Source organism: Ascaphus truei, chromosome 2 (assembly GCF_040206685.1).
Source record: "Ascaphus truei isolate aAscTru1 chromosome 2, aAscTru1.hap1, whole genome shotgun sequence".
In the NCBI taxonomy this organism is placed as follows: domain Eukaryota; kingdom Metazoa; phylum Chordata; class Amphibia; order Anura; family Ascaphidae; genus Ascaphus; species Ascaphus truei.
The window spans coordinates 458,217,571-458,235,042 of record NC_134484.1 but is presented as its reverse complement, the minus strand read 5'-3'; positions in this window follow the sequence as shown (position 1 = coordinate 458,235,042).

Here is a 17,472-nt window from a genome sequence, read left to right as displayed (position 1 = left end):
GGAATACCCGGAAAGCATAAAATAGCTAAATGATGGAAACCACAACAATATGTTAATGAAGAATCTGGGTGAATTACCAGTGTATAAACTAAAGCCTGAAAAGGGTCAAGGATCCTTCAAGACTTTCCACTGCAAGGCCGCCGACAGGGGAGACAGCTGGGACAGGTGTCCCAGACCCGTGTTTTGCGGGGGGCCCGGCTGGCAAGTGCTGAAAGTTGGGCCTGACTTATGGCAAGGCCCGGCTGCCGGTCCTTTTGCGGCCGGGCCCCGACTCTCTCCAAGCTGCAGGCCTCCTCACTCTGTCCCACGCCAGGCCTCCCTCTCATGCCAGCTGAGGCCTAACTTACGGACGTCAGAGAAACCAGTCGGAAGCTCGACGTGGGACAGAGTGAGGAAGAGGCCTGCAGCTGAGGGAGAGCTGGGGACTGGCCGTGAGAGGATCGGCCGCCAGGCTCCCCACAGACATCGGGCCCTGCCTGACCATCCACAAGGTAGTCTGATTTTTATATGCATTGAGGGTGTGTGTGTATTGGGGCTTTTTTGGATGTATTGGGGCTTTTTTATATATGTATTGTTTTTTTTTTTATATGCATTGGGTTTATTTTATATGCATTGGGGCTTCATTATATTCATTGGGGCTTTTTTAATATGCATTGTTTTTGTTTTATATGCATTGTTTTTTTTTATATGTAATGTTTTTTTGATGGAGGGGGGAGAGTGAGAGTTATATTTATCCAAAATCTCTATGTCTCTCTCTCTCTCTCTCTCTCTCTCTCTCTCTCTCTCTCTCTCTCTCTCTCTCTCTCTCTCTCTCTCTCTCTCTCTCTCTCTCTCTCATATCTTTTTTTGATTTTGTATAATTAGAAACATGAAACCATAGTGAAAAAATCAATACTGTGGGTTATACTATACAGAGATAATATAATGCCACCATCATCATCATATAAATATTCAGCAGGAGTGAGTACCGTTATAGCACATGACATTGTGCCCCCAATTAACATAAAATATTGTGTTATACTACAGTATTGCATTGTCTTTGCATAGCATCGAATGGCAGTGTTGAAGCAGCATATTTTCATTACAATGCATCAAAAGGGGCATCAAAAGGGACCATAGAGACGGCTACGTCTGTACTTCTAGTAGAAAGTCCTTCCCCTCCCCCTGCCTGAAAAAAATATATTAAAGATGTGTTTCTGCAATTGTTTGTTTGTACAAGTGTGTGTTCTTAGATCATCTAACAAGGACTTATCCCTGTTTTAGAGAAAAGCTGCCTCCGAGCTCTGAACCTAGCATTGATCTGGAGTCACTGCAGCCACTCAATTAGCCAGCCCCCACCTGGACTAATCTGAGCTCTGTGAAAGAGCGTCATGTGAGACACAAGGGTGCTGACATGAGGAAAGAGGTCTTGAGTGCACCGGAGGACTGTGTATTGAAAACAAGACAGAAGGGGACCAGACCTCTCTTCATAGGACACAGAGAACCCAGGAACCTGCCAGAGGCTGGACCCTCAAATACTCCTGGACCCTCAAACACTCCTCACAGACACCTGGGCACCACTGACTTGAAGCGCCACACACCTGGACACCACTGACTTGAAGGGCCACACACCTGGACACCACTGACTTGAAGGGCCACACACCTAGACACCACTGACTTGAAGGGCCACACACCTGGACACCACTGACTTGAAGGGCCACCTGCTTTAAGGTACCGCTAAGACTTTGGGGGTGGTATGATGGTAAGGGGTTTTCCCCCCAGTCTTACAGATAGGGACTGGGGAGTTAGTTAGCCCTTACACAGGGATAGGTGTTTGTTGTTTTATGTATATTTTTGTTTGTTGTGTTGTTTAAAGGAACAGGCAATAAAGCCTTATGTTAATTTCACCCTAAATGGCCCCCATTAGCATAACTCTGCACACATCTCTTACAGATCAACATATACATAAGATCAAATGGTACTGTAATGTGTACTGTAGTGTGTAGTGGAGTAATAAACACCCTTTATGCAGGACGATCCTAACTCATCGATGCAGAGACTTTGGCTTCACCCTAAGGGGTGAAACGCATAAGAGGTTACTTGTAGGGTTATTCCCCCACTTTTTATCTACCTTTGCCTAGGGAACAATAAACATTTTTCGTGTTAGAGCACAGTCCAGCCTCTATTTTTGCTTTTGCGGTGCCCAGCTGATTTTCTCTCCTCAGGGAGAGGTTGTTACCTGTATCCAATGGCGGTTTTTGATCCGCACGGATTGAAACTGGAACAATCCGCAGACGGATTTTATACTGCAAAACGGTTTGTGACAGTTTTGCTTATCTCTATTAAAGGATGTTAAATTACGTTAAGCACCACATTTTATAGGCTAACATAGCTTAGTGAATATGGGACGTAGTTGCAGTAATCTAAAGAGAAGATAAGGATATCCTCAGAGACTCACTTAAAGACACATTTTACTTTTTTGTTACCTTCTCTCATAACATCTTAGGAAATTCGTTAAAGATCCAAATTCTGGTGGATTGTACCAGGTTCTTAATTAGTTTAGTTCTTAAAATGCTTAACATAGGTATTCATTAAAAACGTATTGATATTTGCATTTTTATTATTGACTTCTTGGTTATTGATTAGATTGACATTTTTGCCACAGCATGAGCTGGACTCGCTAGAAAAGTGTAAATGGTTGACAAATAAACAAAAGAGGGAGGCTACAATGTAACATTGTCGTCATGTAATTTAGTAACACTTCTTAGAGCTCACGACAGAAGATTTTTTAGTACATACATAATGCGGTGGTTAAAACTATCATATTATAACTTAAAGCCACTGGAAAAGATGTGCAAATTTAAGTGTTTCCTGGATAAATGAAAACACAGTGAGTTCTCATACAGGAGTGAAGCAGCTCCAATAACCTGGATTTTAAATATATGTTATGGTTCCCATGACCTTCAGATAACCCAGCGGGAGACGTCAACACTTCACAACCTGCACAGATACCAAATCAGCGTGTTTAGTAAAAATACACTGCGGTGTGAGTCACTGAGAATCCTTTGGGAATGCTGCCTCAGTGTTGTTGCTAATACAAGTTTAGAGGTGGGGAGGCACATGACTGTATTACGAGAAGCCTTGAGAAATACTGACAGGTTGACTATTTATGAACGTAATGTATGATGGGAAATGGATAGCTTTACAGCACTGTATGCAAGTGTACCCACAATATGCATATTCATAATGTCTGCAGAAAGACCAGTGTTGAGTTAAAGAGTTCAGTCTAATACCCACTGAATCTTATTGCCTACTGATGAAAGCTTTGATTAGTTTTGTTAAAACACAGACTATTTCCTTGGCTCTAAATTGCATGCACCTGCAATTTGCTTTCAAAAGTTTCCTTTTTCCTGCCCCATTACCACTTGATTAAAAATAATATCAGCATGGATTGTTGCAGTTTATTTTACATTTCTATAATAGAGCAACAACGTATATTTCCTTTATTATAAATTGTATCTGCTATGAATTATATGGTTCCTCATCAACACTATCGCCAATTGATGGCTCTATGTCTTTTATATGACTATTTTGTTAATAGCATGGGAAGTAATTTGTTTTCTCGCCAAATAATAATTCAATGGGGCCAAAGCATTGTGCATAGAACACTAATTAGTTTAATTAACTATGGCTGGTATCACATTTTAACATTTAGTGAAAAGACAACATTTACAAGCTTATATTTTACCTTCTCTTTAACACAATATAATTAACCCCACATAATAATTTCATAGAATAACTTGTTATCTACCACCATTAATCCAACACATCAAAATAGACCAATAAGCTAATACAGTATACACATATTGAGCTACACATGTACATTATGTAGTATGGTATTTCAGATTTAGTAAACTCAGTTTAAACTTTGCAAGATGTTTGAGATACTACACTTCTTTATCCTCTCCCTGCGGCACCTACTGTTAGTCAGGCCATCCTTTGTACATAACCAACCAATCATTCATTGACATAGAATTTAAGAGTGCTTGGTAATTGCCATGTATGCCATACCTGTAAGCACGTGACTTGTGTATGTGAAAAGGGTTAATACGTCTAGCTATCTGTATGAGTCATATTCCTCTCAGCTGGGCCTTCAAAATGAGCAACATCTTCACCTTCACACTACACCTCAATTATGCTGCTGCCGCCACCAAGAATAATTTAAGGTCTTACCTCTGGGGTCCTTGGACCTTCATTGATTAGGAAAAACATGAAATTAACACACAAAAAACACTCGCAAAACGTGTCCGAAAATGTGGTTAATTTCTTCCAGAAGGTTCTAGGTTCAATCACAGCCCAAAGACAGTACTTATTACATTTTAAATTTAATATACAAAAAGTGGTACAGAATATTTTTTTTACAAAAACATAAAAATATATATTCCTCCTCCTGTGGGGGTAGATCTTCTGCCAAATATCTGATATTTTATTAATCACTAAGAAAATAGAGAATGTCCTTTTGGCCACACCCTCTCGCACTATCCAGAGCGTTCCGGCATTCCCCCAATGATATGGATGGTCAGCTCAAACTCAGTTAATTTTGCAGTAACGAAAAAAACAAGAATGCACATTTATACCACAATATTATGGCCTAAGTCAGGGGGGCGCAAACTTTTTTCCCTGCGCCCCCCTGCCGGCTGTCCCCTCACTCCCGCGCCCCCCCCCAACCCCAACTTACCCGCGCTCCGGCGTAATGACCTCGCAGCGTCATTTTGACGCCGCGTTGCCATGGCGACGCAGGGAGGAAGCCGCCGGAGCCACGGTAAGTTAGGTTTACAGAGGCCCTGCAGCTCCCCCGGCACTTAATTTAAGTGCCTTCGGGAAGCGCGCGGGGCCTCTGTAAACCCCGCGCCCCCCGTCGGCAGTGTCGCGCCCCCCCTGGGGGTCGCGCCCCACAGTTTGCGCACCGCTGGCCTAAGTCATCAACATTGGGGTAAATATTTACTCGGTGCAATATTAAAATAGCAGTACAGAAGTTATTAAGTAATTAAATTAACCCTACCGATAAATAGAAATCAATTACCACTAGCAATGCAATGGGAAAGGGGAATCCTATATACTTCTAATGTAGGGTTTTGTAATAAGACTTATCACAAACCCTATGGTAGAAAATACATTAATCCTTTTGATACCTGAAGCTACCAATGCATAGCAGAGGCACAAAAGAGGTCAATACCCTCCTCACAACCTGAGAGATGTTCTACAAATACTCGCAGCAAAAGATTCTTTAGGCTGAGTCCCCGCTGGCGCTGAGCGCGCTCATGCATGGAGAGCGGTCCAAGCATGAGCGCCGGGTGTCCTGTCAATTACGCACGAGCGCGCGGGGGCGGGGGGGGCATTGAGCGCGCTGGAAAGTTAGATTTTTTTTTGTTTACTTAAGCTCCGAGCGCCGGTGAGAGTGTGTGTCCGCACACTGCGTGAGCGGGGACTTACATACAGGCATACCCCGCATTAACATACACAATGGGACCGGAGCATGTATGTAAAGCGAAAATGTACTTAAAGTGAAGCACTACCTTTTTTCCACTTATCGATGCATGTACTGTGCTGCAATCGTCATATACGTGCATAACTGATGTAAATAACGCATGTGTAACAGGCTCTATAGTCTCCCCGCTTGCGCACAGCTTCGGTACAGGTAGGGAGCCGGTATTGCTGTTCAGGACGTGCTGACAGGCGCATGCGCCAGCTGCCGTTTGCCTATTGGGCGACATGTACTTACTCGCGAGTGTACTTAAAGTGAGTGTCCTTAAAGCGGGGTATGCCTGTATATCTATATATAGTACACAAAAACACAAAAGGCGCAAATCAGAGACACAAGTGCATAGATATACAACACCTGAAGGATAAATACGTGAACAAGTCCGATATTCGAATTCCACGAGATGTACCTATAGATGAAAAAGATACCAATATGGTTAAGTACGTTTATGAATAAAATTATTGCGCAAGCAACAGAGGCTACCTACAATGTAGCAGAAATAACAGGCTTATCAGTAAAATGCTTTCAGATCACTGCATCAAAGGGGCTGATAATCTCACTCCCCTAAACGGGGATATCGCTGGCTCTGTTCACTCAGTGAGATTAAAACACACAAAATCCACGTGGAGCATGGGGAGGAAACAAAAATAAATTTAAGTGCAGCAAAAATGACAATGTGAAAAAAGCCTTCAATTGACTTGGCTCTAATGAATTGACTACTTACAAGATGTAAGAGTCAAAAAGGCAGGGTTGACTCAAACGGTCAGAGGTAAGTGGATGATGCAGTTGTCATCAAAATGGATCAGGTCCCCAGGATCACGTACCCCAATGTAGAGAGAAAAACTGGCATAGCGCAGATCACTCAAGATAAAAATAGCTTTATAACAATAAAATATTATACTCACATTCTAACAATAAAAAACAGGCATATCACACTGCATTAGTGTAGGAAGATTTTAGCCAGCTGGCTCACCATCCCGCAACGTTCCCCCACTCCTCCGCCTCAGCCTCCGGTCAGCTGTTTAGGCTGCTCCGACTGGCGTGTGACGTCACTTCCGGTTTCGTCGCTCGGTGAGGGCTGGATCCTCCTGCAACTCCTCTGCTGTATGCTCCTCTCTGAATAAGACTCCCACTCTACGCGTTTCCAAAGTGACTGCTTTCTTACTCACTCCTGAATCGCTTTCAAAACGCTTTTTTAGGGGGGTGGGGGTTAATTTAGGGCCATTCTTATAGAGGTGGGGAGCTGGATGAGGATCTTAGGTTAGGTGCAAGAATGTGGGAAGTGGGGGGGGGGGTGCTTCAGTCACCATGGTGTTTCCCCTAAAGGTACACTGTCTCCAGATCTATTCCTGTCTCTGCCTGCATCCCTCGACTCTTGCCCTCAGACCACCTCTGCCTTCCTTCACTACCACTTAGACCACTTCTGCCCCTCCTGCTCTATACTTTTGTATGTAATATGTATGTGTGTGTGTGTGTGTGTGTGTGTGTGTGTGTGTGTGTGTGTGTGTGTGTGTGTGTGTGTGTGTGTGTGTGTGTGTGTGTGTGTGTGTGTGTGTGTTTAAGCAGTTGGCACACCATATACCCATATACTCCAGGATTACCTGATGCTTAGTCCATATGCATAAAGAGAAAATAATTACCAGTTCCAATAATAAGGAGAAAGCACACAGATGTTGATATTCAAAAGATGTGTATTAGAAATACAGGGCACCGCAACCAAAGTTTCGGTCCATGTAGCGGGTCCACGTAGCACAACCCCGAGGAAGGTCCTCTACATGGACCGAAATGTTGGTTGCGGTGCCCTGTATTTCTAATACACATCTTTTGAATATCAACATCTGTGTGCTTTCTCCTTATTATTGGATCTGGATCTGGCAATTATATATATATATATATATATATATATATATATATATATATATATATATATATATATATATAAAATCCTAATGTACAAAATCCGCAGCACTCGCCAATTCAAATGCAAATACTATTTAATGTAGAAATACAAGCATCAGGGGTAACAGCAGGGAAAAAGATACGACGTTTCGGACATCCGGGTCCTTTCTCAAGCTCACCTCCCGGGAGGTCCGAAACGTCGCTTCTTTTTCCCTGCTGTTACCCCTGATGCTTGTATTTCTACATTAAATAGTATTTGCATTTGAATTGGTGAGTGCTGTGGATTTTGTACATCAGGATTTTGTCTATTTCTGCTGCTGGATGGTGATGATCCTGGTTGCACTGCTTGCACCACAACTGACCAGATAAGTTGCTTTCCTTATATTTTCCCCTGTTGAGTGCCCTGAACATTCTTTTGTGTCTATATATATATATATATATATATATATATATAAACGTGCCCGCCCATAGCGCAAAAATTGTACAACCCTTTAATAAAATGAAGGGGGAGGGAAACAAGTGCGCTCACAAGGGAAGGTGCCTAGCAGCAGCACACCACGCAGTAATAAGGTAATCAGCCCTTGGTGTGCTGAACTGGTATAGTATGCCTAGGAAAACTCACAAAGATCTAAGCAAAATTACACAATACAGCACGGCCCGCCGTATAGTGAAAATCGCCGGAAAGCGGATCCGGCGATTTTCAGTGCTGCGCATGCGCAAACCGGCATTTTTGCCGTTCTGCGCATGTGCGACCTGAGGTCTCCACGCGCAACCGGCGGTCTCCGCGCGCATCGGGCGCACCTGCCCGTTCTGCGCATACGCGATTTTAAATTCAACATGGCGGCCCCCTTCTCAGTGCCCCCGTATCAGCGGATCGCCGAACAACGGAGCGCCGAGAAGCGGGCCCTGCTGCAACTGTAAAATACACTATAAAATGCTAAGAAAATAAAACCACAGAGGGAACAATGACCATACCAATAAAATAAAAAACAATACCAAACTATGCTAAATAATATTAATATTTATAAATGAACCGAGAAAATTGAAAATCTTTATAAACAAAAAGTAAAGGAAAATCAATTATAAGCATTATTTAAAAAGTATATTTTATGAATTAAACCATGTAAACAGGCATATTCCAGGGAAGAAGATAATGTACATCTCCTAATAAAAAACATGCACATCTAAAAAAAGTATGCGCATGATACCCCAAAATATATAAAAGAGTTTAGAGGTAACAAATAGTATACAATGGATACCCCACTATATCAGAACAGGCACAGGGGGCAGAGGAAGAAGGAGATCCATTAGATGGTATTGAAGAATTCAATCAAATTCACAATTGTACAGTACATAGTTTATTTTGCTATGCAGACACAGGCTCTATAGCACCCGCTGGCACTGGTGAGTTAACACCCGCCTCTCTTTTGAGCTTGGCTAATGTCTTCACAATGGTGGCTGCCCCCCCTGGTGGGTTGTGTATTCCTCACTGCACGCGTCAGAGGGACCCTATTAACGACTGCTTCATCTGTAGATTAGTTACTTGCTCTGCAAGTGTGCCCCCCCCCCGCTCTTGCTGTGTGCCTCCGAGCGGTTGGGAGAGTCGCAGCCGGTTGCCGGAGGCATGCGGGTGCGCGTGCACGTTTGTAGGAGCTCCGTGGCAGGGGGCATGCTTTGGGAAGAGGTTGTGTACGCAGGGATGGCGATCGCGTCGCCGGGGGCTCCGGTGGTTGCGGAGTGCGCCGCCATCTTGCGAGAAGCTGGCACATGCGCAGTTGAGCGGCGGCGGCCATTCCAGGTTGCGCATGTGCAGTGAAAAGTGTGCGAACGCTAGCCAATCAGGGAAGGTTCTGGGAAGGGACTACGAGTCCCATGAGCCTTAGCAGTGTCCCACCTGACACCAGGGAGCCAATAGGAGCTGGAGAAGTGCTGCAGGCAGAATAAGGAAGTGTGACAGGGAGAGGTAGGGGACAGAGGGTCCGTGTAGAGGGCAAGTAAGCCTCTATACTAGGCCAGCATATACCCCCCTAGGCCCAAGATAGGCCCTGAGTCAACTCTAGCTTGTGGCTGCTACAGGGACAGGCCCCATCATAGGGACACAGCAGACGCTGAACTCCTTGAAGTTTGATCTGGGACCAGACCTCTTCAGGATGGACACTGTCTTCATGGTGGGATCATCCGGCAGGACACCACCCCACGTGGAGGCGGATTCATCGTGGGATCAGCAGATCCTTTGTGAAGACTCATCATACCTGTTGTGGACACACCCGGCAGTTATAATCCTACAAGTGCACCAACTATAACATCTTCACCTTAGTGTACCGTGCGATTATACACTTGGGGTATTGTGGGATTGGGACTCTCACGGACACTGTGGTGGGTTACAGCCCTGCGAGGCGACTGGGTAGTTGTACTATTAGGGGTACAGTGTGATACTGTTGCTAATGTTATTGTCTGTTGCCTATACAGTAACTGTTACAGTATATTGTGGGTCTGTTACAGTAAAGCCCTTTTCTATTTTTACAACGCTGTGTGGTTCATTGTAATTGTGTCCTGTGAGGGGCTGCTCCCACTCTGCTGGGATTTCTCACAGGTGGAGGCGCTGTACCATATAATAGTAAGTGGTAGCAGCGGAGTCTTAGGCTCCTGCTAGCAACAGGTAAAGGGCAGCACAGTAGCTATTTACAGTCAGCCCCTCTGATCTCACTTAGGGGTTGGGGAAACAGGGCTAAACTTAGAAAATTTAGAGGAGCATATACAATATAGCTTCATTCATCGAGTTGCGGACTTTGATGATGATGACTCCTTATAATATTCCTTGCCTAATTTAAAACTAAGATCATTTAAGGACATTTTAGTATGTGCATACAGTAATTTCATAATGTAATATTGATTGATGTGGTGATTTTAACTCCAATGTCTGTTTCCAATGAAGTCTGCATAAGGCTGAGCTGCTTATTTAATTCTTGACTTCTAAATAAATATTTATTTCAATTCATTTTTTATCTCATTATTTTTTTTTTTTATGCATATATGAATAATAACCGTCCAGATGATGGAAAGATTTGACCGAGGATGATCAAAGCCCCACATACTGTGGTACTTACAAATTGAATTCCCAGACAAATGATTGGTTTTGGCAAAAATAAGAGAATGCGGCATATACAGTATGTAACAATGGAAGGAAAGGATATAATTAAGAGGGTGGAAGTTTAAAAGGAAAAATGATCATCTGTCCAAACCACAGAAGTGTGGATTTCTGAATCTCCATCTTCATAAATTTGTGTTATTCTACACTACAGTACTTTTATCTACTGCATCCTACAATACATCTCTTAAAATGCAGGTTACTGTTGCCAGCTAATACTGTAGTACTCAGCTGCATCATCATTCAGTACATGCATGTGAAACTAGTTGCTCTTCAGGGTGTAGAATACAAATATAGATATTTTACTAATATTAATTGTATTCTCAAGTACTTGCATCAGAACATTGCACATTGCTTCATCCTTAAAATGATTTTTTTTTTTTAATATTTTTTGTTATTCTGTTCAATTTAAAAAATGGTTTTACAGCATAACGGAAAGAGTTGAACGTTCACTAGTATCAATATTCTGAAGCAGAATTGAAGGGAAATAATGTATTACATGTTGTAGTTTTTACCATCATCATCATTCTCCTTCCCCTTTACCCTGTCCTTCTTATCAGCAGAACTTTCCCTCACTAATAGCGGAATCTGAAAAAAACAACAATCAAAGTTTTCTCCATGCATTTAGTCATGCTGAAATGAGAAGTGTCTGGGAGACCACCATTAATGATGTTGACGCTTCTGGTGGTCATGTAGCAGGAGATACACTGCTCAGGCCTGGATCTGAGTTTTTTTTTTAAAAACTCTGTGCCTAAAAAATTGGCCAAAAATGAAGTTGGGAGCTTTTCTACACAAGAGTCGACCAGAGTGATGCAAAAAACCTTTCTTGCGCCATTTCAAGATGCGAATATTATCAACAAAATACATCTTTTTCCTGCAGTTTGAAAATGTCTTAAAAGACCAAGTGCTCCTACCTTTGCAGTTTGGCTACCACCATTTATTCAACTTTGCTTGAATATTAAATTAGGCACAATGACATAATTGCGTATAAAAATCCTGCGTGGTAGGAATATCATCCTGTACAATTTACGTCATTTGGTGTCTTAGTTGCCTGACTGTGTTACTTTAAGTATGGTGGTGCACATCTCATCAAATAAAGTTTTTCATGTGGTTTGAAATTGGCGTTACAAAACTTTGGCAGCTGATATTTTACTAGAATGAAACAAGAAATGCTAACACACAGTTTACTGTATAAAATGCTGTTCAGGAAATTAACTAATCTGCTCTCCTGAATGTTCCATAAAATAAAAAATTATCAAACTCCCTAATTCGTTTGCAAAGCAAATTTGGCAAAAAATAAATTAAAAAAAAGCCCCTCTATGTTTATAATTCAAATCATCTAGCAAATAGCTGCATGTTTTACAGAAATCACCAAAGTTTATATTGATATGAGAAATAAATAAAATTCCATTAGAAGAAGAAATACACTGTAGGTGTCTCAGGATCTGATTGAGAGATTAGACGCAATGGAAAAATCAGGACGCCGGTAAAAGTTTCGCGCGGTGCCGTCACTATATCTGGAATCTGATTTAGAGTTAAGCGCCACAGAGTCATGAGCAGCTGGTCTTAAAATATGAGAAGGTCTTCAATAAGCACCATTGGTTGTCGTCGTTTTTTACATCTTTTGCATTCAGACGTCTGTGCATAATAATTACATCTGCACAACGTTTGCGATTTCTTGTAGCAGCAAATGCCCTAAAAACCTTACTTTGGGAACTTACCTCAGTCTGTAACAATTGAGCCTAAATAAAAGAAGCTTAAAAACACAATTGCCATGGAAACAAGCTGCCAGCAGGCAGAGAGAAAACAACAACTCAAATTTAACAGAGAAAAATGTGAATAAATAATAATACAGTAATAATAATAATACATTATTTCTGTTTTTGTCCGAGGTCTTCGTATAATCTAAAAGAACATCACAGTGTAGACCTTCTACAGTCCAGGGGCCAGGTAGTAGAGATATCCCTGCTTCAGCACAGGTGGCTCAATCAGTGGCTCAGTCGGACCCGACCTGGTGGTGGCTCTTGAGGGCTGGAATTGGCCACTCCTCGGGTAGACAGATAAGCACCATGTCCCTACAGGCACATACTGGAATTAAGGAGGGGTCTTACATTAAGAAGAGCAGTGAATCCAACTCTAACATGGATGCTAATGCAAATCAGGCGTCACTTAATGTATGTACGCCCAAGTCAAATACATTTAAACACACTAGGAATAAAAACGCTTCCACCCTGCCTGTCCAGTTATTATATTAAATACCTCCAAGGAAACTGTCTTTTGTGTCAACTTTAAATTGGGGTCTTACTTTTCCCAGTTACAAACCGTCCATTTGCCCCCTTGCAATGAGTATACGCTTTGACTTCCCTGTTAGCTAACTCGGCCCCTACTGTATGTATCAGGGCAAATGTGAAAAGAAGCCACATGGAACATCACCAGGTGCATCAAAGAAATAAATACCGTTAAAATCAATATCATTTATTTTCTTTGATACATCGAGTGCAATTGTTTATGCCTCAGAATTGCTCCAATTTTGCCTTCATAGAGACAATGCTAAGATGGAAACACCAGTTTAACTCTACAGCAGGGAAGATAAAGTATGTGGGCTGGATTCACTAAGCTCTGTTTAATCACGGCAAACGGGACTTTCCCCAAAACAGGAATGGCTGTTAATTTCCCTGAGTTAACGCCTTATTAACTAAGGTAACCATACAGTGTGAAAAAATAACGAACATAATTGAATTTATTAGCGTAGGATTAACACCACGTTATTTAAGTAATAATCCCCTCAAACAGGGCATTACTCAATAATGCCCTGGCTGGAAGAGTTGAAGGCCCGAGGCGAAGCCGAGGGACTTTAACCCAGCCAGGGCATTATTGGCCAGTAATGCCCTGTTGTGGGGGGATTATTATTATTATAGGCTAAATATAAACTTTTTTCATAAATAGACACTTTTGTATAGTTATCTAATTTTTTTTTGTTAAAATAAAATGGGAAATACATGAAACCACCTCTATATATCCGCTTATACTGCAGATATATATATATCCACACACTGCCGCCCCTCTGTGTACACACACACACACACACACACACACACAGCACCTCTACACACACACAGCAGCTCAAAACACAACACAGCAGATCTACACACAAACTGCTGCTACACACACACACACACAGCACACCACACACAACACAGCAGCTTTACACACACAAACTGCTGCTACACACAAAAGCACTCCACACACACACACTAACACACACACAACACAGCACCTCTACACACACAAACACACACACACACACACAACACAGCAGCTCTATACACACACACACACAACACAGCAGCTCTACACACACACACACACACGCACACAACACAGCATCTCTACACACACACACACAAACCCCAGCAGCGCTACACACACACACCACAGCAGCCCTACACACACACACACGCACACACACAACACAGCAGCTCTACACAACACAGCAGCTCTACACACACACACACACACACACGCACACACAACACAGCCACTCTACACACACACACACACACACATACACACCAGCTCTACACACACACACCACAGCAGCGCTACACACACACCACAGCAGCGCTACACACACACCACAGCAGCTCTACACACACACACACACACACACACACACACAACACAGCAGCTCTACACAACACAGCAGCTCTACACACACACACACACATACACACCAGCTCTACACACACACACACAACACAGCAGCTCTAGACAAACACACAACACAGCAGCTCTACACACACAACACAGCAGCTCTAAACACACACAACACAGCAGCTCTACACACACACACTCTGCTGCTACACACACATGCTACACCCATAAACACTACTGCTGACACTGACACACACACACACTGGAGCTCTATACACACACAGAAGCTCTATACACACACACACACACACACACACACACACACACACACACACACACACACACACACAAACACACACACACACACCAGCTCTACACACACAACACAGCAGTTCTACACACACATACAACACAACAGCACAACACAACACACACTGCTGCTGCTATATAAATCTGTCAGCTCGGGAGGGGGAGGAGTCAACCCGTGGCTGATTCATCCTGACCAATCCCCTGCCCTGTCTCAGAGCTGTTACTTCATTCAGACGAATCTCCTGCCCTGTCTCAGCTGTTCTGAAAGCTGATTGGCTGGAAATAAACACATTGAAAACTACACATTGCAAGCTGCTTAAATTCCGGGCATTACTGATTGGTTAAAATTCCGGGCCTTATCCAATCAGAGAGCAGGGTTTTCAATAATGCCCTGAATTGTACTGCTTTAGCCTATAATTCAGGATAATGCTTCGTAATCATCAAATAATGTGGGATGGGAGAAATGATTAAATAATGTAGCTTGGTAATGGTGGCGTTCCTTCTGGGTAACATCACATTATTTGCTTTAGTGAATACTGTGCTGTGATTTAAAGGAGCAATCTATGCCGGCTAATTGCTTTATTATTATTTTTTATATATAGAATTTGAAGCTATTTGGTCCTCGGAGCTGAACCCTATTCATTTCTGTAGGTGCTGGTAGCTGCTCCGGCGGAGCAAGCAGGACTTTTTAGTTTAAAGCTCCCGCGTCACATGGACCAATAGGAAGCCACACCGATGATGTCACGGCTTCCTATTAACCTGCAGGACGTAAAATCTTTGAACAGCAGACATTTTGTGAACCCTGGTAGCCGAGGAGAGCTGCTACTGACACCCAATTCAGAGGTAAGTATCTCGGGAAGCAGGGGGTCCCCAGAGCTGAAATTAAAGGGGTTCAGCTCCGGAAACCCTTTGCTTCTATCCTATATATATATAAAAAAAACAATTGCAGGCTGTGATTGCCTCTTTTTAACAGCATTAACTTACATTAACTTAACAACATGGTAAATAGGCAAAGCCCGCGCGTATAGTGCCCGCGACGGCAACGCGACGGATGACGTCACCCGTCGCCGTCACCACCCGCGAAAGTTATCATTTAACTTTCGGCGACGTCGCTGGCGAAAGGGTGATTGATTGGTTCAGAGACTGTCACATGTGGCGACAGTCTCTGAAAAATCAAATGTAACCAGAGTCAATTGTTTTGTTTTCGAGCGACGTCGCTGTCGCGGGCACTATAAGCGCAGCCTTAGTTTATCTAGCCCTCTCTTCCACAGTGGACCTCAAATTTCCAAGCGTAAAGTCACTTTTCTTTGTGACAAAGCAACTACAGAGAATAGTCTCATCACACTCTATCGGCAATGATGTTATTGTTGCAGGTTTATCAGTCATTACTGCTTTTATAGTACATAAGGTTATGAGTAATAACCATTTTTTTTTTTTAAAGGTCAAAATAGCAAGAAACTATGGTAAGATTCAGTGCTTTGTCATTCCCATGGAATTGGTCACCATGTTAGCAATCAGAGGCTCTAATATTTGTTGCCAATATTCTTCTTTTCCCTGGATCACACGTACATTTTCTTCATCGATCATTTTTCCTTTCTTCAATCGTAATACAAGTTCATTCCAGTTTTGAAAACATTCCAAATGTTCTGTACTTCTTTCAAGTAAAGAGAACATTGAAGGTATGTTTTCCCAGTCCATCGAACCATTTTCAGTAAGTGATGTACCAATTGCTTGATGTCTCATCTCAAAGTAATATTCCTTCATCTTGTTGTTCCAAGCTGCTTCCATGCGGATGTGAGCTAACCTACTCTTCAAGTAAAATTCCTTCATCTGGATGTTGTGAACTGCTTCCCTCTTTATTTGCATTAAAGCAAAGATATTTCAGGACGGATCCGTGCTGTTTTCCTCGCTCCTCTTCCTTCTCAGCGTTTCGTTTAGGATTCGCAGCTCCTGAGGGCTTTCTTTTTCCTCCTTCTGCCATAGGGCAATCCTCTGTAAATAAATAATAATAACATGTTCTTGTATAGCACTGCTAGTTGTACGCAGCGTTTTACAAAGACATTTTGCAGGCAAAGGTTCCTGCCCCATGGAGCTTACAATCTATGATTTTGGTGCCTGAGGCACAGGGAGATAAAGTGACTTGCCCAAGGTCACAAGGAGCTGACACCTGGAATTGAACCAGGACCCCCTGCTTCAAACTCAGTGCCAGTCAGTGTTGTTACTCACTGAGCCACTCCCTCTCCAATATAGAAAATAGAAAACAATTTGTCACTACATCTTTTCCAGCCAAGATATATAGTGAAGCAAGTGTGTTTTTTTTTAATATCTGAGATTTTAATATTACCAAATTCAATTCTACTTATAGGGCATTATAGCATTAACGGTAACTGAAACACCACATGGTTAGTGATTGAAACCACATTGCAGATTTGCAGCCATCCCAACACGTCTTTTCGCTGCTTGAACGTTCAATGATTAGTAACATGCACTCACTCACCTTTTAAAACAGTTAGCTACAGTGTTTATATGGAAACAAAATTACCCTTTTCAACGTTATAACCTGACACCGGTTATTTATAAAGTAATCCCCTCCCTCACGGTTACCCGCATCGGGGTGAGACTTTCGGAGTCTATTAAGCGTTAACGCTGTTACTTTTCTTTTATGGACCTTATATATTAAATGTGCACCAGAAATAACAAAGAAAAGTTCCTCATTATACTGCCCGACAATAACGCTAAGGTTCAATAACGCTTAAAGATACTTACATTTTGGATTTGTAATAAATGTTCAGATTTGTCATTATTGTATAGCCTGTGTTGTAATAATCATTTTAAGTATAATACAGTGTTCGAACACATGTTGTAGACCACAGAACATGACATGACTCGAACTACAGGTGACCTGACACTGGATTATATTGTAGATAAATATTACAACAGT